At 38.9% G+C, this 21934-nt stretch overlaps 9 non-coding genes across 9 annotated transcripts; 7 read left to right on the forward strand and 2 right to left on the reverse strand.

The window, feature by feature from the left end:
* Positions 1–2783: 2783 nt before the first annotated feature.
* TRNAL-UAG (transfer RNA leucine (anticodon UAG)) lies at positions 2784–2864 on the reverse strand. The gene has a single exon. It is a non-coding gene; the product is annotated as a tRNA-Leu (tRNA).
* A 972-nt stretch (positions 2865–3836) lies between these two features.
* TRNAL-UAG (transfer RNA leucine (anticodon UAG)) lies at positions 3837–3917 on the forward strand. Its single transcript has one exon. It is a non-coding gene; the product is annotated as a tRNA-Leu (tRNA).
* A 2626-nt stretch (positions 3918–6543) lies between these two features.
* TRNAL-UAG (transfer RNA leucine (anticodon UAG)) lies at positions 6544–6625 on the forward strand. The gene has a single exon. It is a non-coding gene; the product is annotated as a tRNA-Leu (tRNA).
* A 183-nt stretch (positions 6626–6808) lies between these two features.
* Positions 6809–6889, reverse strand: TRNAL-UAG (transfer RNA leucine (anticodon UAG)). Its single transcript has one exon. It is a non-coding gene; the product is annotated as a tRNA-Leu (tRNA).
* A 7308-nt stretch (positions 6890–14197) lies between these two features.
* Positions 14198–14278, forward strand: TRNAL-UAG (transfer RNA leucine (anticodon UAG)). The gene has a single exon. It is a non-coding gene; the product is annotated as a tRNA-Leu (tRNA).
* A 3564-nt stretch (positions 14279–17842) lies between these two features.
* On the forward strand, positions 17843–17923 carry TRNAL-AAG (transfer RNA leucine (anticodon AAG)). The gene has a single exon. It is a non-coding gene; the product is annotated as a tRNA-Leu (tRNA).
* A 1602-nt stretch (positions 17924–19525) lies between these two features.
* TRNAL-UAG (transfer RNA leucine (anticodon UAG)) lies at positions 19526–19606 on the forward strand. The gene has a single exon. It is a non-coding gene; the product is annotated as a tRNA-Leu (tRNA).
* A 355-nt stretch (positions 19607–19961) lies between these two features.
* Positions 19962–20042, forward strand: TRNAL-UAG (transfer RNA leucine (anticodon UAG)). Its single transcript has one exon. It is a non-coding gene; the product is annotated as a tRNA-Leu (tRNA).
* An 852-nt stretch (positions 20043–20894) lies between these two features.
* Positions 20895–20975, forward strand: TRNAL-AAG (transfer RNA leucine (anticodon AAG)). Its single transcript has one exon. It is a non-coding gene; the product is annotated as a tRNA-Leu (tRNA).
* The last annotated feature ends 959 nt before the right edge of the window (positions 20976–21934 follow it).

Genomic DNA, 21934 nt, shown 5'->3' on the forward strand with positions numbered 1-21934 from the left:
AGATGATGCCGGATACTCATCCCACCACTGAAAGGTAGGCCAGTCCCAATAAAACACATACCGTCTCAATTCGAGATTCTGACCCACCTGATGTTGACAAAAGGCGGGACAAATTTCTCTGGGACCCACTCCAGAGGTGGAAAAAAATCCGTGGTGTACCAAAAAAAAATTGGTTACTGTTCAGAACGCGAAGGGGGAAAAATTCAGAAATGTAGCAGGAGCAGGATGCGAAAAACAAAAAAAAAAAAAAAAAAAAAGTTCTTCATCCAGCACGGGACAACAAAAAAACAGATATGTTGGGTGAAGACCCAGTTGGTGTAATTTTTCATTCATGGATCCTTGTCCAGTAATTAGGTATGACCTTTCTAGTGAAGGGTTAACCAAGACTGTGCAGATTTAGAAGCTGGGTGGGCTACATCAGATAGGAATCTTCTTGTGACAATGTCCAGTGTTGAGGTATCCCATGGTTCCCATTGAGTTTTCCAAACGTTTAGGAGCTAGTTGTAGCTACTGGTCATCTCAGTCTTGGGGTGGGATCCAGGTTAACCTCAATGTCAAGGATCCTCGTTAGGATATTCCTCCTAATTCGAAAACGCAACCCACAGAACATGACATATAGATCGAGCAGAAGGGCTCCCGCGATGACCTGAATGGCAGGAGTGGAAGCCGTGCTACACACTCGGCAGATTGCCATCAACATTGACCTCTGGATGATTCCAAGCTTATCTCGCATCTTCACAAGAGTTACCCGGTGGAACCAGGCGCCGGCCGCGTAGGTAAAAATTGGTAAAAATACAGCATTGTAATACAACTTCGGGGACTTTTTGGAGAGTCCTCAATCATTCTAGAAATGCGTATGATGGATCCCAAGAATTTCTTAACTTTGTTCCTTAGATGGACAAGATGTGGGAGAAAGTTAGGTTTGTGGTCAATAATCACCCCATGCACCATGGTTTCGGTGACGATTGGCAGTTGAGTATTGGAAATCTTTACCTGCAGTGGGCGCCTGAGATCCAGTCTATTCTTGAATAGAATAATTTTAAGTTTTGTTGGATTGATATACACTTTATTGAGTGCAGCCTAAGATGAAAGATCGTCGAGGACCTGGTTTGCGTTCTCTTCGATGGCCTTCCGTGAATTCCCTGACACCACCGCTGTAAGATCATCAGCGACGGCCACAAGATGGTGAGTTCCTGGGTCCACAAGGAGCAGATTACCGGGTTGAACACTTTCTTCCTTGAGGACCTGTATAAGGCTCTGAGTATGGAGTGCTGAATAAAAGCGTTCAAGTCCTCTGGGGATAGGAATACGACTATTAAGATCAGAGCTGGGCAGTGAAGGGTTTGTACCTAAGCCTCAAATAGATTGGTGCCTAAAATCAGCGCCTTAGACAGCTTGACAGCTTCTTTCACAACGGACTTTTCGGAATAATTTGCCTAAATAATATTAGGCAGATTTTATATAGTATACATTTTGAGCCAGAAGACTTAAGCTAAGAATTCATACAATTTATATACAAGAAGTGTGAAAGCATAATTTATTTTGTTTACGATGCGTGTTTTTGAATGAATATGTGATGATTTTTGGTATATTTTCGCATTATTTTTACGTTGATTATATAGTCGAAGCCTTGAAGTTTCCGTTTCTTATCTTGTTACGGACTTGCTCAGTCAGTTGGACACTTTCTTTGACAACTCCATAGTTAAAGAAAAGCAATCTTCGAGGTACCATTGACGAGAGGACTAAAGCGCTGGTGTTAGGCACCATTCACTGAGGTTAGTTAACATATTTCATCTACGATATTGAAATTAAAATTACTAAATTTCTATAAAGGAGATTGTCGATTATACTAACCATGAATCTTAAGACAAACAGTTTAAAAATGGCAAAAGACGATTTATTTCTGAGCCTGTTTATACATTATTTAAAACCGTTCTTCAATAAGCATTTCTCCACCACTCACCAATATGTCCTATGTTTACAGACAAAACAAACAACACTTGAGAAGCTTTAACAAGCAGTCGAGTTTAAGAAATGAACCAAAATAGAATAAACTGCTTTTTAATCCCGAAATTACAGAATTGAACGAGATCTATGAAGGCTTTGTAGTTTCTCAACAGACTGGATTAAGAACCATTATGGATACTTTGTTTTATATTTTGAATTTTATACAGGAGCTTTGTAGGCACCCTGTACCATTTCATAAAAACAGACTATATTTCGCTATCAAATTTGCTATTGATTGGATTAAGGCCCATGTAATCCGAGGTATTTGCCAATGAAGAATCGTTCAGTCGGGATTCGAAATCAAGCCAGCCCTATCAACTATTCGTGTCAGCCAGCACCGATGCTTGACAGGATTCGCAGTTCGATGCTAATTTTCTAAAATTTTGTACAAAGACTAAATACCGGAAAGCTATTCTTATACTGAACCTCAAGTAATATGCAATGAATGGGCATGTATCGTCAATTAAAAACGATATCTATTTCTTATTGCCTTTTTTACTTAACTTTATAAAAATTGATGTACTTTTTTTCCATATTCATAATTATTGGAGATAGCAACAGCAACTTATCCATGCTAATAATCACTGAGGGCTGTGTACCGTATGTATTATGGTAAGTCTCGCGTGATATCCCTTCCACCTACAATAATAATAAAGCATTTCGATTATTGCTCTGTCATCTGATTTTTTCTACAAAATCGTAGTTCGGAATTGGAATGCGAGTGGCCGGCTTAAAGTTCTAGGAATGGGGAGTTGTGGGACGAAAAAATGATATATTGGCAGCGGTAGGATTCGAACCCACGCCTCAATGAGACTGGTGCCTAAAACCAGCGCCTTAGACCGCTCGGCCACGCTACCACTTGTAAGCGTTTTCTTTTTGCAGTTAATTTGCACATGAAAATCTTTAGGGGGGGTAGTGCGAAAACAGTACAACGAGATGTGCAAACACATCCCTACAAACAGGATGCATTTCCACAGTTCTACTAATACGACCTGTTCTTTGATTTTGATTTTTTTTTTTTTTTTTGGTTAATTTAAAAGTTATATACTTGTTTATCTATTTATAAATGTAACAGCAAGTTCATGTAGAATTCGTTGAATTATTAGAAAAATATATTAAATGAATTATTAAAAATATATATTCTAATTGCTTAAAACACCTTAGTTCCTACCAAAATTTCTTTAGGACCTCATAAGTTGACCAAAGTGACTCGGAATATTTTTGAAACCGTTAACGAGAAAACCTTCTACTTCAACTTATTACCACGGTATCACTATCATCTGTCAAACTACGAAAACTAACATAAAAATTCCCAGTTAACATATAATTCATGATCAATTAGTAGTAATATCGAGGATGTGTTATTCAAAAGGCAATTTTTAAATTAATATGGATAGAAAAGAAAAGCTTCCGAGTCTGGATGAAGGACTAGAAGGCAAACATAGTAGCAGAAGCTCTGTAATCAATTGACTATCTAGCTATCTTTTCGCTTTTAAACTGGGCCCTTGCACTGTCTGTCGAACTTGATAAACCAAGGTCCGAACAAAACCGCCTTTCATTCTTACAAGGACATGTTCAGTCTCTCTTCTTCTCCTTCCAATCAGTCATTGACTCATCATACCTTCAAGAGAACTCCAACACAGAACCCCATCAAAATATGCACAATAACACAAAAACCCATGGGATATTCTTTGGGTTTGTATTATTGAAACGTTACCGCAGATGGATGAAGTGATATATTTTTTTTATGATAAGCCACTACACGTAGTGCCTTGGAAAACTCTGCAAGTCAATGTGCAAGACAATAGTAAAACGAAGCTATTACAAGAGGTAGCGTGGCCGAGCGGTCTAAGGCGCTGGTTTTAGGCACCAGTCTCATTGAGGCGTGGGTTCGAATCCCACCGCTGCCAACATACTATTTTTTTTTGTCCCACAACTCCCACCCCAGATTATATTGTATCCAACAGGATTGTATTGCCACAGTGAACCTGAAATGTCTGCGGTCAAAATCGTACTGCAGAGTTGGAATGCGAGTGGGCGGCTTTAATAACAAAATCTTCCTACGAAAAATTAAACCCTGTCGATTTTTGATGTTGAAATTTTGAAAATTTACGAATAAATGAATTAACGAATGAACATTGAAATACAAGTTCTTTGATCACAAATACAAGTTTGATCACAAATTACATCTTCCAGTAACTTAATTCACTCGCCCTTTTCAATGACCCTACAGCAGTGGTACCGTTTATGTCGAGGACCCGCACTGGGGATTTTCTGAACACAACTGACCTTGCTAGGGAAGGGCTGGTTAGAGCTAATGAAGGCGCATTAGCTCTTACTGAACTATATCTAAAAATAACCGAACTAAACAGCAGAATTTAAGCTTAACAAGAAAATATTTAAGATTTATGAACATCAATAAGGATAAAAGCTTTCTTTAATATTTTGTTTCAACGAGCTACAGTCTACCACTGCTTTTACGAATAAATTTCGAACACCGTTTAAAAATAAGCCACCGAGTAGATTTACAGTTATATAATGATAGAGAAAATGAAGGACGCCTGTTTGTGCAATCACTCAATAGAGAATTTGGCCTAACTAAAGTATGTGAGGGTGCAGTGGAACTGGTTCGAGGAAACTTAACCCGTAGCCCAAAGAAGTTCACACGACATGCTAGTTGCGAGCTTAACAAGTTGAGGTCAGTGAGTACATAGAAGCTGTCGATCAACAACAAAACCAAGATGATGGAAGTTTGTTGGTAAACTCCACCATGTCTAGTGTTTTACGACTATGCTGCCACCTACTGCAGCGCGCACATTTGTACAGGAGCTTTGTGGACACCCCGTACCATTTGACGACAACAGATTATATTTCGCCATCAAATTTGGTGCTCAAAGGATAAAGGCCCATGTATTCCGAGATATTTGTAAATGAAGGATCGTTCAGTCGCGATTAGAAATGAAGCCAGCCCTATCCACTATTCGGGACAGCCAGTAGATGACACGCAGCACCGATGCTTGACAGGATTCACAGTTCGATGGTAATTTTCTAAAATTTTGCACAAAAATTGAATACCGAAAAGCTGTTCTTACACTAAATCTCAAGTAATATGCAATGCATGGACATGTATCGTCAATTAAAAACAATATCTATTTCTTACTGCATTTTGTTCTTAATTTTATTAAATGTGATGTACAGGGTGAGCATAAAGTCTTTCCCTGAATAAGAAAAATTATAACTTAAACTATGCTAGATAGAAACTTGCACCTTGTGTCATAACGAAGGCCAATACTTAGAAAAGTTTTTTTGCACTATACAGTTGTACAATCTGTGGACGATCTAGGTATCGCTGCAATGGATACATCGCTGCAATCGCCAATATCAAAATGGCGTCGATGAAGGAGAAAGCTCAGTGTGTTTTGTGTGGTTTCATGAAACAAAATCGCCAATTACAGTTCAGCGAAACTTTAGAAGAGAGTATGGGCAAAAGATCCACCAGATGTTAAAAACATCAGAGGTTGATATGCAAAGTTTAAAGAAACTGGTAGTGTTGGAGACCTTAAAAGAGCTGGTAGGCCTAGTGTGAGTTAAGAGAATGTTGATGCTGTGCGTGATGCTTTTGAACGCAATCCTCGGAATTCAACTCGTCGTGCATCAAGGGAACCTGGCATACCTCAGAGGCCAGTGGTTAAAACTTTGCACAAACTGCTTCGTTTGTATGCATATAAAGTGCAAATTGTTCAACCCTTGAAGCAAGACGATCATCCCTGACATACTGCTTTTGCTAAAGAGATTCTTCAGCGAGTTGATGAAAACAATGATTATCTTAAGCGTGTTTGTTTTTCTGATGAGGCTACCTTCCGCACCTCGGGGAAGGTAAATCGACACAATGTCCGTATTTGGGGGTTAAAGAACCCACCTGTTGTTTTTGAGAAAGAGAGGGACAGCCCTAAAGTGAACGTTTGGTGAGGCCTAATGCCCAACAAGGTTATTGGACCATTTTTTTTTTTTTTTTGCTGAGCCCACCATTTCAGGACATGTTGGAGCAATTCGCTGCACTTCAGTTAGAGTTTCAGCCATGGGTAATTTTCCAACAAGATGGTGCACCGCCACACTGGAGTTCAGTTATTCGTGAGTTCCTGGATGTTACGTTTCCTAACCGATGGATTGGGAAGGATGGTCCAACACCATGGCCAGCCCGTTCAACGGACATTACCCCTCGACTTTTTTTTATGGACAAAGGACAAAGTGTATTCGACTCCCGTTCGTGATACTGAAATTTTAAAGGCGAGGATAACAGATGCTTTCGCGACGGTTACTGAAGAGATGTTGGAGAAAACATCGAGAGAAATCGAGTATCGAGTAGACGTTTTCCAGGCAACAAACGGAGCACATGTAGAAATGTACTGAAGTGGTAAAAAAAACTTTTTGAGTTGAGATAAAATTTATAATTCCATCAAATACGGTGGTTAAACTCTGTTCAGCATTATTTGAGCATAATCAATCTACAAATCAATAGCAAAAAGAACTTACTAGGGTTAGCGTGGCCGAGCGGTCTAAGGCGCTGGTTTTAGGCACCAGTCTCATTGAGGCGTGGGTTCGAATCCCACCGCTACCAGTATGTTTTTTTTTTTGCCTTAAAACTCCCCCTTACCTACAACCTACAAGAATAAAGCTTCATCTGGGAATATGAATATTCTATTTCTTTTATTGTGCGGTCATCCGATTTCGTACAAAACCGTCGTACTTCGGCGTTAGGTTATTGGGAATGGGGAGTTTTAAGGCAAAAAAAAAAACATACTGGCAGCGGTGGGATTCGAACCCACGCCTCAATGAGACTGGTGCCTAAAACCAGCGCCTTAGACCGCTCGGCCACGCTACCACTTGTAAATAGTTCTTTTTGCTATTGATTTGTAGATTGATTTTGCTCAAGTAATGCTGAACAGAGTTTAACCACCGTATTTGATGGAATTATAAATTAGGTTGCGTAATGTTCTTTGCATTAAAGAAATATAAATAAAAGATACATAAATAATCTCATTCGTTTAGATTTTAAGGGTTCACAAAAGCTGTTTAACATTTCAGTTATCACCCTCAAATATTTGTTGTTTGATGGCCTAAAAGGAAAATAAACAAATAAAGATTACAATGAAAATGTTAGAAGTTTAGTTGGATGCATTACAAGTGCTACATCAAAGTAAAGAATCGCACAAATCAAAAGTTATACAAATATATAACTGTTATCTAAAAATTGTTTCATTTGTAACATTAATTAAATTAATGTCACCAAATTACGAGTGCTACATAGCTCTATTAAAGTCGAGGAAAAAATTGGTCAATATTTGTCAGAGATATTAAAATTACATGATAACATGTGATAACACTTTTGAACACTGCTATGGCAATCTTAAGTTGTTTATGCGTATCTCTGGGGAAGATAGATTGCAAATCAATCTTTCTCCGGGTAGGCAGGCACTGGCAAAAGAATTAGAGAAGGCAGATAAAGAGAAGGTCGAATGCAGAACATATATCAGGCGCAGTTTGTCTGTCCATCAGAAATGAGCAAAATAAATCGGTTAATGTCTCTAGTGAGGAAAGTCAGTCAGAGATTTTTCAATTTGACTTTCCCCATCAGAGATATTAAGCAACTTAATATTTTTTGCTTATTGCTGATGGACAGACAAACTGCGCATGATCTCATTCGGCCACGTATCTGTCATGTGTAATTCTTTTGCCAGTGCTTGCTTTACCAAAGAAAGATTGATTTGTAATCCATCTTCCCCTGACATACGCATTAACAATATAAGATTGATATAGCAGCGATATCCTTAACTTCCAAGGGTGTCATCTCATTGTAATTTTAATATCTCTTCCAAATCTTGACCAATTTTTTCCCTAAACTCTGATAGAAATTATGTACCACTCATAATTTTGTGAAAATAATTAACGTTACAAATGAAATATAACTTTTAACGTTAGATAACAGAGATATAGTACCAGTAAAGCATCAAACTAAACCTCTGACATTTTCATCTTAAATGTTATTTGTTTGTGTCCTTTGCAGGCGATCAAAAACAAATATTTGAGGGTGGTAACCGGGATGTTACGCAGCCTCTGTGAACACTTAAAATCTAAAATAATGATATTATTTAAATAAATAAATAATCTTTATTTATGTATCTTTTATTTATCTTTCTTTAATACAATGAAGGTTAAGCAAACTAATTTATAATTCCATCAAACGCTGGCTTTAATTAACAAAATCTTCCTACGAAAAAATAATTCTGTAGATTTTTAATGTTGGTAAAATTTAGAAATGCTGATGAGTACATAATTAAATTTAAATAACCTTAAAGTTGATCTAAAAGCTTTCAAGTGTACTTCGGTTAATTTTACAGGACATTTCTTGTAATTTTGCGTGATGGAAGGCAAGAAGGTAATTCTTCCATCACAGTTTAGTGATGGAAAAAAAAAAAAAAAAAAAGGTTGTTTTTTTTTTCAATCTTTATTGGCAAAGCTTTATTGGATTTATATATACATTATGTTTTAAAAACTAAATCAGTTTCGCACTACTTCAAGGTTTTCATGGATCAAGAAGATGATCTCAATGTAATGCGAAATGTTGCTAGTACTGCGTGCTGTTTAAGAAATGAAAAGTACCATACGGAAAGGGTGATTAACCACAGTACGCCTTACATTTTATGGACTATATGCAACGAACGGATAAAATTAACTTTATTTATAGATTGAAATTGAACCTGAAATCTGAGGATATCGCCCATGGTGTCATTAGCATCTCTGTCAAACTGTGAACACTGACATATACAGTAAAACCCGGATAAGAAGTTTTCCGAGGGACTGGAGGTTTAGAACTTCTTACGCGGGAAAACTTCTTAGATGGGAAAATGATGTAATGGTATGAAATATTAACTACATGAATAAATATCAAAAGATGCACATCCTTAAGTTTAAGATCATTTTAAGTACTACTTCAGAATTTATAAATATTCTACTCATGTATTTCACACATTTACAAATACACTGTGCTGCCACTTTATTAGGTACACCTATCTAGTAGCGTGTTTAGCCTCCTTTAGCCTTCAAAACAGCCTGAATTCGTCTAGGCATGGATTGAACAAGATGCTGAAAACGTTGTGCAGGAATAGAGTACCATGCAGAAATAAGTGTGTCACGCAGTTCCTTGAGATTCGACGGAGGTGTAGGCCTGCAGCGAACAGCCCTTTCCAGTTCATCCCAAAGATGTTCAATAGGATTGAGATCCGCGGACTGAGCGAGCCACTGCAGCAAAGAAAAGTCATGTTCCTGGAAACATTCCATAGCGATTCGGGCTTTGTGCACCGGCGCATTATCCTGCTTGAAGTAACCATCTGACTGTGAAACTGTCAACATGAACGTATGCACTTGGTCAGCAATGATGTTTAGGTTCGATGTAGCATTCATTCGTGAATCTACGGCTATCAATAGACCTAATATGCCAAGATAACACTGCCCCCACCACCTTGCACAGTTGTCGTCAGACCTGATGGATACATGGATTCGTTTTGTTTTCTCCTAATTCTGAGCCTTCCATCAACGTGATGCACCAGGAACTTCGCCTCGTCAGACCAAACAACTGTTTTCCAATTCTCGATAGTCCAGTGCTCGTGTTGCTGTGCCCACAGGAGGTCTTCTCTCTTGTTCTACATTGATAACAAAGGTACGCGATGTGGCCGTCGGCTGTTGTAGCCCATTCGCGACAAAGTGCGACTAGTGGTCCGTTGCGATATTTTGTTCTGCACACCAAGGTTGTCTTCTGACGTGATGTGCGACGCTGTGGCCCGTCTGTTTGCTTGCACAATTTTAGCCATCCTCCTCTGACCTCTCTCATCAACAAGCGATTTTCTTCCACAGGAGTGCCGTTGAGAGGACGTTTTCTGTTCGTTGCACCATTCTCGATACACCCTTGAAACTGTGGTCGTGAAAAGTTCAGGAGAACTGCCGTTTCAGAGATGCTTTGTCCATCACGTCTTGCACCTACTACCATACCACGTTCGAAGTCCGTTAGATCACTCCTTTTTCCCCATTTCTCTACGGTTTGTCGCTTACCTGATACTAGAAAGGTTGTTCTGCTGCATTTATATCCACAACTGTGGTCATGTGACTTGCAACGCTGTGGGACAAACCATTTGTGTGCACAGCAGGGGTGCACCCAATAAAGTGGCAGCACAGTGTAGTTTATTATTTTACCTATGGGAAACATTTTTAAACTGAGGTTTTCTAATTGTGTAACATTCTGCTCATTAAACTCATTACCAAGTACTCATTAACAAGTTAGAAGGATGAGCTCCTTTGGAGTTTCAACGTACCTTAAAAGGTCAGAATTACAATAAGACACAGCAACAATCCACTAAGTAATTCAGAACTGTTCAGAAAAATCAGAACTTAACGGAAAATGCTTTATTGTACTTGCTTCACGCGGTCGAAGTTATCCAATTATGGATACCGATGAAAACCATTGCAATATGTCACTTCCATTATAACCAAGTTTTTAAACTAAAAAGGTTTTAAGGCTGAAAGCATCAGACCATCGAAAAGTGATTAATCGAACAAGTTAGTGCGCAGCATAATTTTAGTTAGTAATAAATTACCGAAGCAGATGAAATGGCATCGTTTTTGTTACACCTCATATTGTGAATGCCTTCACAACGAATTGCCCTATTAGGGCAATTCGAATAAGAAACTAGGTAGTTCCTTATTCTAGGAACTATCTAGAATAAGCAACGCTTCGACAGTGAATTCTCGAATAGGCAACACTTCGCCTTAACACTTCGATCCCTGTTCTCCGGGATCTTGGCTCGTCTGAGTCGACCCAGGACACTCGACCACCATAAGGCGCCGAATACCCTGGCGAAGTCTACGGATATTGCCAAGAAGTATTTATTGTTGCAGTTTGTGGCTGTAGCTATAATATTTTCCAGTGTATCAACGGTTGATTTTCCTGGATTGAAACCAAATTGGTTTGAAGCAGCCCTGCAGCCAACCCTGCGGTTCGTAGTAGGTTTCTAATCTCTGGAGAAGGAGCTGTTCAAACGCTCAGGACGGACAACAGAGCAATAGGCCTATAGGATTCTGGTGGTTTTGGCGGATTCTTGAGTATTAGGCGGGCTAATGCAGTTTTCCAATCTGTTGGGAATGCCCCACGTTTCAGGCAGTGGTTTAGAATGAGATCAGGTTCATACTCAATGACTTTTTTGGCAATTTCTGGCTCAATTAGGTCTTTTCCGGGAAATTTCTTATTCCTGATTTTGTAGGCTGTAGCAGTGAGTTCCTGTATAGTGAAGGGTAGTTCTACCACTGTGGTGTGATACTGGGCATTTACCTCTCCAGTTGAAGTTATTCGGTGGTGCGATCCGGGTATAGTTGCTGAAAAATGACATCCAAGATATTACAGATGGAGTCCTGCCACGTCGTTGTCATCTGTCCTTCAGGTGTCTTCGTGGAGAGAATGACCTTTCCCTTAGGGAGTTTTCTAGTTGTTATCCTATAAACAATCCCCCATGGGTCAGAGTTGTCCACAGTGGAGACAAGGTGCTCCCAGGACAGTTTTCCCTCTCCCTCATCATTGCCGTATAGGAATTCCTTGCCTCCCTGTGTTGGGTTCCTGAGGTATTCTACTTCTGTAGCAGGCCAGGACCTTCTGGCTCTCTGGAAGATACGCCTCTTTTGATTGACCTCTTTTCTGAGAGTCTTCAGTTCCCGGGATCACCATGGCACAGCACTCGGTACGGGGTTTTTCCGCTTAATAGTATCAGTGATTTTACGCTGGGGGGAGTCCAAGTCGGAATTCATTAGAGTGACAATTTGGATCGCTCTGGCATAATCGCGTAGTGTGTCCTTGAACAGTGGTCAATCCACCTTTTGCACTGGGTAACAGTGAAGTATCTGCCTGGAAGAGGTTGTACAATGTAATGTTCTATCCATGTTGAACGTGATGGCGAGGTGGTCAGAAGTTGTCCATTCGTCACGAACGGCCCAGTTTGTGATGTATCCCACGAAAGATCTGGTGGCGACGGAAACGTCTATCGTCGCCTTCCAGAGCGTACTGGAAAAGGTCGAAAGATTATTAGTTCTATTAAGGACTATGAGGTTGCTATTGGCCAGGAGCTCCTCGAGTCTGTGTCCATTTCGGGCTCCTCTACGTTCGAGTGTTTCGCTGTGCCAGATGGGGGGGCGACAGTTCACGTCAGATTCAATCAAAATCTTTGCTCCACGGAGCACCGTGCTGAGATTGCGCAGGTACTGGATGGCAGGGGTGATGATATCCTCTCCCGGGCGACAATACAGAGAGACCACATAGAACTCACCCAAAGAGCTAATTATGTGGACGCAGGCAGCCCAGAGATGGGTAATTTTCATCACTGTGAGGTGGGGGTTACGCACGACTACTGCGGACCAGGGGGTTTCTCCAGCTGTTTAAATTACCTTGTAGGTTAGGGGATAATTCCGCACCTCATTAGCATAAGTGTAGGGCTCTTAAATGAGAAGCATGTCATAGTTTTCTTCCTCAATCTTTTTTCTTATCTGTCCAGCGACGGTTTTGGCTCTCTGTGCATTAATTTGAAGAAATTTTATCTTTTTGTGATTATACCGTTTAATTTGTGTTCCCATAATTGATTCTCATTTGGAATGCACTCTTTGATTTTTGGTAGACTGGACACTTGCCATCTCGTATTAAATGGGTATGTAAAAACTAGTTGTGATGTTTTGTTTGGGCATGCATTACAGTTGTGGCCCTTTTCGGCACAGTGCCCACAGCTCGGTCAGAGTGCAGGTATGGGAGGTGTGTCCAAACCTGCAGCACTTAAAACACTTTGGCACTGGAATGTGCTTCCTGTATCTGTGGCATCCCCAGCCTATGTAAACTCTGTCTTGTCTGGCAATAGACTGCCAGGCAGATGGGACCAGTTCCACAACCCAATTGGTCGTCTGTTCGACTTTCCAACTTGACTGATATTTGGGGAAAAGTAGGTCAGATGGTTCATTGTCTGGGAAGTCCCTCTGAAGGTCACGAAGGTAGATCTTCTCTGTGATTACAGCAGGGTCAAAATCCTTTGAGACATCATAAATTCAGATAGAGGGTCGTCTGTTTCTTGGGGTTTCTGCTAGCAGCCCTAAGCTAGGTATCTTCGAGTTGTTTAGTATATTGTTTGCCTCCTCATCATTATCTCTCTGGGTAATGGTATCCGGCGAAAATAAGTAACATTATTGTTCTCTATTGGCGAAGCGTTGCTTATTGGAGTAGTGCAATATCAGGGCAACTCGCTGTGAAGGCATTAACAACATGAAATATAAAAAACGATACAATTTCACCTGCTTCGTGGTTTTCTAAAGCGATGCTTGCACTAACTTGTTCGATTATAAACAATATAAACAAAATGTTTATATTGTTTAATATATTTTTTTAAAATATACTGACTTTCTTCACAAGAAGCATTTGTGGACTTAATATTTTTGCTCATTGCTGATGGACAAACAAACTCTGCCTGATATATATTTCGCATTCGGCTACGTATCTCTAATTCTTTTTCCAGGGTCTGCCTATCCGGAGAAAGATTGATTTGTAATCCATCTTCCCCTGAGATGCGCATAAACAACGTAAGATTGACATAGCAGTGAAGTCCTTTAACTTCCAAAAGTGTCATCACATTGTAGTTTTATTGTCTGTGAAATCTTTAAACGTAGCCAGGTAACACCCGTAATTTTGTGTCAATAATTAATGTTACAAATGAGACAAATTTTAACGTTAGATAACAGTTATATAATTGTAGCAGTTTAATTTGTGCGATACTTTACTTTAATGTAGCACCTCCAATGCATCAAACTAAACCTCTACCATTTTCACCGTTATGTTTATTTGTTTGTTTTCTTTGTTGGTAAACGAAAAACAAACATTCGAGGATGATGACTGAAATGTTAAGCAGCATTTGTGAATCCTCAAAATCTAAAATAATTAGATTATTGAAATAGATAAATAACTTTCATATATGCATCTTTTATTTATCTTTCTTTAATACAATAAACATTACGCAACCGAATTTATAAATCCATCGATCCACGGGGTTAAACACAGTTCAACGTTATTTGGGCAATTAAATGTACAAGTCAATAGTAAAAAGAAACATTCATAAGAGATAGCGTGGCCGAGCGGTCTAAGGCGCTGGTTTTAGGTACCAGTCTCATTGAGGCGTGGGTTCGAATCCCACCGCTATCAGATATTTTTTTCGCCCATCAAGTACCCCTCTCCAGAACCTTAAGCCTGCCACTCATGTTCCATTGCCGAAGTATGATTTTGTTTGAAGTCAGATAAGCATCCACACGCGGGCAGTTTCAAGTTTGTTTCTGGTGTAGAAATGCGTTTCTTCACCCATTAAAAACTAAACTCTTTCATATTGGTCGTAAAGTAATAAAGTTTTCAATCTGTTTAATGAAAGTTGAGGAATTTTAAGCAAGACCTTGTCTAGATGGGGGCGGGAAGAGTAGGAATAGTTGTACTACGAGGAGAGCTGGGCAGTGAAGGAGTTGAACCCAGGCCTCAAATTGGTGCCCAAAATCAGCGCCATAGACCGCTTCTTAAACTACGGGCTTTTCTGAATAAGTTGCCTAAATAATATTAGAAAGGTTTCGTATAAATTTTGAGATAGAAGACTTAAGATTAGTTATGCAGACGTAGCCTTGAAAAAAATTAAGAAAAACTTGTTGAATACTTCAAGTTTTAGTTTCTTATCTTGTTACAAAACTTGGAGTTTGTTGGGGTTGGGCCACTTTCTTTGACAACCCCACAGTTAAAGAAAACAATCTGCGAGTAACTCTAAGATTGCTTCGAGGTACCGCGGCCGACCTGAGTAAGGTGCTGGTTTTAGGCAACTTTCACTCAGGTTAGTTTAACGTCTTTCACACGCGGTATGGTGATTAAAATTAGTAAATTTCTATTAAAGAGATAGTGGATTTTACTAAATTCACGTTTACAAAGAAATCATACAACACTCGAAAGACTTTGACGAGTAGTCAAGTGTAAGAAGTGAAAGAAAATAGAATAAACTACTTTTTAATATATATTTTTTGATATTTAAACTTCTAGAAATTAACTCGATGGACTTTCAGGAGTATCACATGAGTGTATTAAAAGTTGGGGTGTGAGAACATTTGAATAACATTAAAGTTTACCTAAAAGCGAGAATATAGAATGGAATAATAGCTTCTGAGTGAATTATACTGTACGTCTACATTGACTAGAACTTCATTGCCACCTTGTACACCAAACTTATACTTTTATTGGAAAACAAAATACGATATTGATATAATCATCGTGAGATCCCCATAGGATACGTATTCCCCCCCCCCCATATTACACTCTATAATACTGCATACGTGAGGAAATATGGGCTTCAGCCGATTTTTATTTATTGCCTTATGAGTATCCCCAGACGACAAGCGCCATTTTGGCTTCAACTTAGTTGATGACGTGTTGGACAACTTCCAAGTGAACTGCGATTAATTTTACAGGAAATTCCTGTAACTTTGGTTAAATAATTCCCATATACGACTATTCATTGTTTCTATTATTACTTTAATAAAAACAATAAGATCGCAAAACATAAAATTGAAAGTCTTTTGATAACCAGTTTTCACTTGCGTGATAGAAGGTAATCCTTCCGTCACAGTTTAAATCTCTGTGCAGCGAAAAATTGACTAATTTTCAGAAACCATCCAAAAGCCAGTTAAGCAAGAAAATTTCTGCAGCCTTCTGAATTTTTTTTTTAAATTTAAGGAACAATTTAATTCTGACCTAAATGTCTTCATGACATCATACGCTCTTTAACAGGCAGTGACCAAAGTGACTCGCAATATTTTTGAAACCGTTAACTTTAAAACGCGAAAACCTTCAAATTAAACCCCCCTTCCCGTTCAATCAGCAGGTTATTTTTATTTTTTATTTAGAAGGCAATGCATCATTGGTTGTGTATATACATTATGTTTTAAATAAGAAATCCAGCAGAGAAAATAAAAGTAGGACTATTTTCTTTGGTGTTCAATTTCGCACTACATCTGAAAAATTTTCATGGATGAAGCAGATGATCTCTATGACTGACTTTCTTCACCAGAGGCATTAAACTACTTAATACACTGGTATGCAAACCTTAAGAACCAGTCAGGTTTTCATCTGTAGCTTCTCATAGGAGTGGCCTGGATATGGAAAAACATACCAAAGGAACCTCCTGAGGTACAGAAATGATGAAGGAAACAAAACGGTACAGAGGGACTTTATTCAAAAATGGCAACATAGCACTGACAGCCTTGATACAGATGCATCACTGCCAAAGATGGAACAAAGGGAAGAGGTGGTTTTCAGTAGGAGATGTGGCCACCCCTAATGTCGATGCAGGCTTTGCACCGCCTGTCCATACTTAGAACAATGTTGTTGATAAGTTCTTGCGGCAACATCGTCCATTCTTCTGTCAGCGCCATCTTCAGCTGGTGAACATATTCTGGTGGGTGTGGACGTGCCGCTAGGCGTCTCCCCAAAGCGTCTCATATATGTTCGATGGGGGAACGGACAGGCTAATCCATACGAACAATGTCCTCACTTTCGAAAAGCATATCAACAGATGCAGTGCGATGGGGTGTGACGTTATCATCCATAAACACGAACTCGGGGCCAATGGCATCCCGGAACAGACGCACGTGGGGAAGGATTACCTCAGTACAGTAGCGTGCACCGGTAACAGTACCGCCTTCCAGTATCTCGAGTTGTGTACGTCCAATCAAGATAACGTTTCCACAGACGATAACACCTCGACCGCTATATCGATCCCTTTCAGTGATGTTTGCGGGGTGATACCGTGTGCCAACCTCTCGCCAGATTAGCTGACGTCCAGAATCGCTGCTGAGACTGAATCTACTCTCATCACTAAAGAGTACCTTACCCCATTGCGCTGCTGTCCATTCCTTGTGTTCGATGCATCACTGTAAACGGTGTCTCCGATCTGCAGGTGTTAAAGGGACACATCGCACTGGCCGTTAGGCAAACAGTTCACCTTTGTGGAGTCGCCTGGCCTTCGAACAGCTGTAGCTGTCGTTCTGAAGCCGGACCACGCACGTGAGACGATGCTATGGGCGATACTGAAATCTGCAGCCACACTCCTCGCACTTCGACCTTCCTCGAGCTTCCCAATGATTCGACCCCGGGTAAAGTCATCCAGACGTTGTCTACTGGTCATTTCGTTGTCTGTAGCACTGTATGCAACTAATCGAACGTCTGCAACAATCGCGATCATCATGAACTGTTGCAAATCTGTTTATGTGAACCCTCTCATCACGATTCAAATTTTTGCACACCAGTGTATTTTTGCTCATTGCTGATGGAGAAACAAACTGCGCCTGATATACGTATATTTCGCATTCAGCCACGAATCTCTCTTCTCTAATTCTTTTTCCAGGGTCTGCCTATCCGGAGAAAGATTGATTTGTAGTCCATCTTCCCTTGACATGAGGAAGAGGAAGATGGACTACAATGTCCTTTAACTACAATGTCCGATGTCCTTTAACTTTCAAAAGTGTAATTTCAATGTCTCAGCCAGAGATTTTACCAATATTTTCTCAAAACTTTAATAGAAATTATGTAACTCTCGTAATTCGTAATTTTTTGACAACAATTAATTCTTAATACAGTGAAGATTGCTCAACCGAAATGTCCATCAAACCCGGGGGTTAAACACTATTCAAAATTATTTGGGCAAAATCAATGAAAATCAATAGTAAAAAGACTATCACAAGAGGTAGCGTGGCCGAGCGGTCTAAGGCGCTGGTTTAAGGCACCAGCCTCATTGAGGCGTGGGTTCGAATCCCACCGCTGCCAAAACGCTATTTTTTCGCCCCGCAAGTACTCCTCCCCAGAGCTGTCTAAACCACTGGTTTCAAGCATCGTTTTACTGAGGTCAGTTTAACATCGTTCACCTACGGTATTGTGAATTAAATTTCTATTAAAAGGTATTATCAATTACAGTAACTTCTATGAATCTTAAAACAAACAGTCTAAAAATGGCAAAAGACGATCTGTTTCTGATAGCCTATTTACAGATTATCAAAATCCGTTCTTGAGTATGCGTTTCTTCAGCACTCACCCATCAGTCTTATGTTTACAGATAAATCAAACAACACTCGGAAGACTTGGACGAGCAGTCGAGTCCAAGAACCAAAATAGAATAAACTAATTTTTTAATTCCGAAATTGAACAAGGTCTATGAAAGCTATGTCGTTTATAATCAGGCTGGACTTAGAACCAGTAACAATACTTTGTTTTTCATTTTAAAAGAAAAAAAAGTTGTTTTTTTTTATTGTGGGTATAAATGAGAACTTATTACTGTGAAAATTTTCGATTAAATCAATTAATAAATGAAAATTTAAATGCAACTTCTTTGAACACAAATTGTACAGCTCTCAGTAACTGGTCTCCCCTTTTCAATGACTCTATAGCAGCGACGCCGCAGGTGTCACTGCTATAGTTGAACACAACGGACATTGCTAAGGAAGGTTTCGTTTAACATCTTTCAGTTTTGCTCTGTAATAACAAAACTCAATTATTATGAATAGAATTATTATTATCAAACTTTATTGTTATGTAAAATTGCTAATTGAGTTCATCATCATCATGAACTTGATTCAGATTAGGTCTATTAAGACCTGTTCGGTTGTAGCTCTTGGAGGTGATCTTCATCTGGACATCTCTCTTGCCAGTAGGTAGTGAAATGCTAATCTCAGTTAAGGGCTTAAAGATGTTCATTATCTAACAATCAACCTCCTCGTTAAAATTCTGGAACTACAAGAGCTAATGAAGGCGCATGGTATCTTCATTAGCGATTACTGAATTACAACTAAAACTAACTGAAGTAAACTGCAGAATTTAGGCTTAATAAGAATATATTTAAGGTTTATGAACATCAATAAAAGTTATCTGAATATTTAACCTTTCAAAAATGGTCTCGAAACACTTGCGGCAGTAACACATGTGTACATAAAATGTTGATTACGTTTGAATAACTTAAAGTTGACATAAAGGAAAAGATATAATTCCACAGGATAGAATTATCGCTGCTGTCTACTGCGTGAACTATACAGTACGTCTACATTGACTAGCACTTCTTCGCCACCGTGTACACCAAACCTCTTGCACTGTTTTGTTAGAAAACAAAATACGATCTTTTACAGGACCATCATATGTATTCTGGAGAATACATCGCCATAGAACGATGTATTCTCCAGAGAACAGTTTGCAATACTATACAATGAGAATATTTAAAGAAATAACTTTGATTATGTACCTTTTATTTATCTTTCTTTAATACAATGAAGATTATTCAACCTAATTTATAATTCCATCACAGCCACGGATTAAAGCCTCTTCAAGATTACTTGGGCAATTCAATATGCAAGTTAAGAGTAAAGAAAAACACTCAGAAGAGGTAGCGTGGCCGAGCGGTCTAAGGCGCTGGTTTTAGGCACCAGTCTCATTGAGGCGTGGGTTCGAATCCCACCGCTGCCAATGTGTTTATTTTTCTTCCCCTAAAAAAAACCCTCACCAGGAAAAAGAAACTGGACTCATCCTTTTCAACGACCCTATAGAGTGTCGCCCACGGTTTATGTTGAGGAGCCGCACTGAGGATTTTCTGAACACAACGAACCATGCCAAAGAAGGGTTGGTTTAACATCTTTCAGTTTTGCTCTACAATAGCAAAACTGAAATACCGCTATGATCACAAAATTGCGATCATAGCGGTATTTACCCTCGCCATCAGGCACAGTGGGGGTAAATCCGTTAAACCCGGGGTTAAAGAGTGCTCAACATTTATTGGTCAATTGAATGCCCAAGTGAATAGCAAAAACGAGGCCTTACAAGAGGTAGCGTGGCCGAGCGGTCTAAGGCGCTGGTTTTAGGTACCAGTTTCATTGAGCCGTGGGTTCGAATCCCACCACTACCAAGCATTTTTTTTTTTTGCCCAGCAAAACCCTCTCTCCAGAATCTTAAGTCAACCACTCACGTTCCATTGACGAAGTACGATTTTGTTTGAAGTCCGATGAACACACACACGTTACAAGCGCGAAGTTTCTAGTTTGTTTCCGTAAAATAAACGTGTATCTTCATGAGTACACAAACGTGTGCTCCTGACAAATATTTCCATTTAACGTAAAATCCGCGATCGATTGGTGGTAATGATACAGCTGTGTTATTAAACTGTAAATTCTAGATTAATATCAATGGGAAAAAAGAGATGCGCATAAACAACGTATGTTTGTCATAGCAGTGATGTTCTTAACTTCCAGAAGTGTCATCACATTGTAATTTCAATATCTCTGCCAAATATTGTCCCAAAAGTTTAATAGAAGTTATGTGACTCTCGTAATTTTGTGACAAAGGAAACATTTTTTAAGGTTAGTTAACAGTTAAATATTTACAGCTATATATATATATATAAAGAACTTTAATTTGTGTGATAATTTAATATTATGTAGTAACTGTAATTCATTAAACTAAACCTCTGATACTTTCAGCATAATGTTCGTTTCTTTGTTTTCTTTGTTGGTAATCAAGAACAAACATTTGAGGGTGATGACTTTAATGTTAAGAAACCTTCGTGAACCCTCAAAATCTAAAATAATTAGAATATTGAAATAGTTCAGTAGCCTATATATATGTATCTTTTATTTATCTTTGTTTAATACAATAAAGATTACGCAACCGAAATATCCATCAAACCCGGGGGTTAAACACAGTTTAACCTTACTTGGGCAATTCAATAGCCAAGTGAATAGTAAAAAAAATGCGTAGAAGAGGTAGCGTGGCCGAGCGGTCTAAGGCGTTGGTTTAAGGTACCAGTCTCATTGAGGCGTGGGTTCGAATCCCACCGCTGCCAAAATCGTATTTTTGTGCCCCTGAAGTACTCCTCCCCAGAGCGACCTCACCTTTTGTTTGTCTCATAATATTCTGGTGACTTTACTTTACAAGGAAAATATATTCTTTAAAGAATTCAAAAATTGAAGTCGGAAAGTTTTTGCCGTATCTTTTTGTCAACAAAATCGAATTGAGTGGAAGGATTCAACATGCACGATCCGAACCAAATACTAGCATTCACAATTACTAGCATGACCCAAAACAGAATAAACTGCTTTTTAATTCCAAAAATGAACGAATTCTACGAAATCTATATCGTTTCTAATCGGGCTGGATTAAGAAACAGTAACGATACTTTGTTTTTCATTTTAAAAGAAATAAAATATTTTTTTGGTGGGTATAAATGAAAATTTATCATTGGGAAAATTTACGATTAAATGAATTAACAAATGATCATTGAAATACAATTTCTTTGAATACAAATCACACGTCTCTCAGTAACTGGGCTCTACCTTTTCAATGACCCTATAGCAGCGTCGCCGAGGATTTATGTCGAGGACCGCAGGGGTGATTTTTTGAACTCAACGGACCTTCCTAAGGAAGTGTTGGTTTAACATCTTTCAGTTTTGCTCTGTAATAGCAAAACTCACTTATTATGAATAGAATTATTATCAAACTTTATTATTATGCAAAATTGCTAATCTAATTCATTATCATCATGAACTTGATGATGAAAATTCTGGAACTACGAGAGGTAATGAAGGCGCATGGTGTCTTCATTAGCGGTTACTGAACTATAACTAAAACTAACTGAAGTAAACTGCAGAATTTAGGCTTAATAAGAATATATTTAAGATGAATGAACATCAATAAAAGTTCTTTTTAATTTTTAAACTTCCAGAAATGATCTCGAAGCACTTGAGTCAATACCACATGTGCATTTAAAAACATTTTGGTGTGATTACATTTGAATAATTTATA

Source organism: Mastigoproctus giganteus, chromosome 1 (assembly GCF_048544385.1).
Source record: "Mastigoproctus giganteus isolate SK-2022 chromosome 1, ASM4854438v1, whole genome shotgun sequence".
NCBI lineage: Eukaryota > Metazoa > Arthropoda > Arachnida > Uropygi > Thelyphonidae > Mastigoproctus > Mastigoproctus giganteus.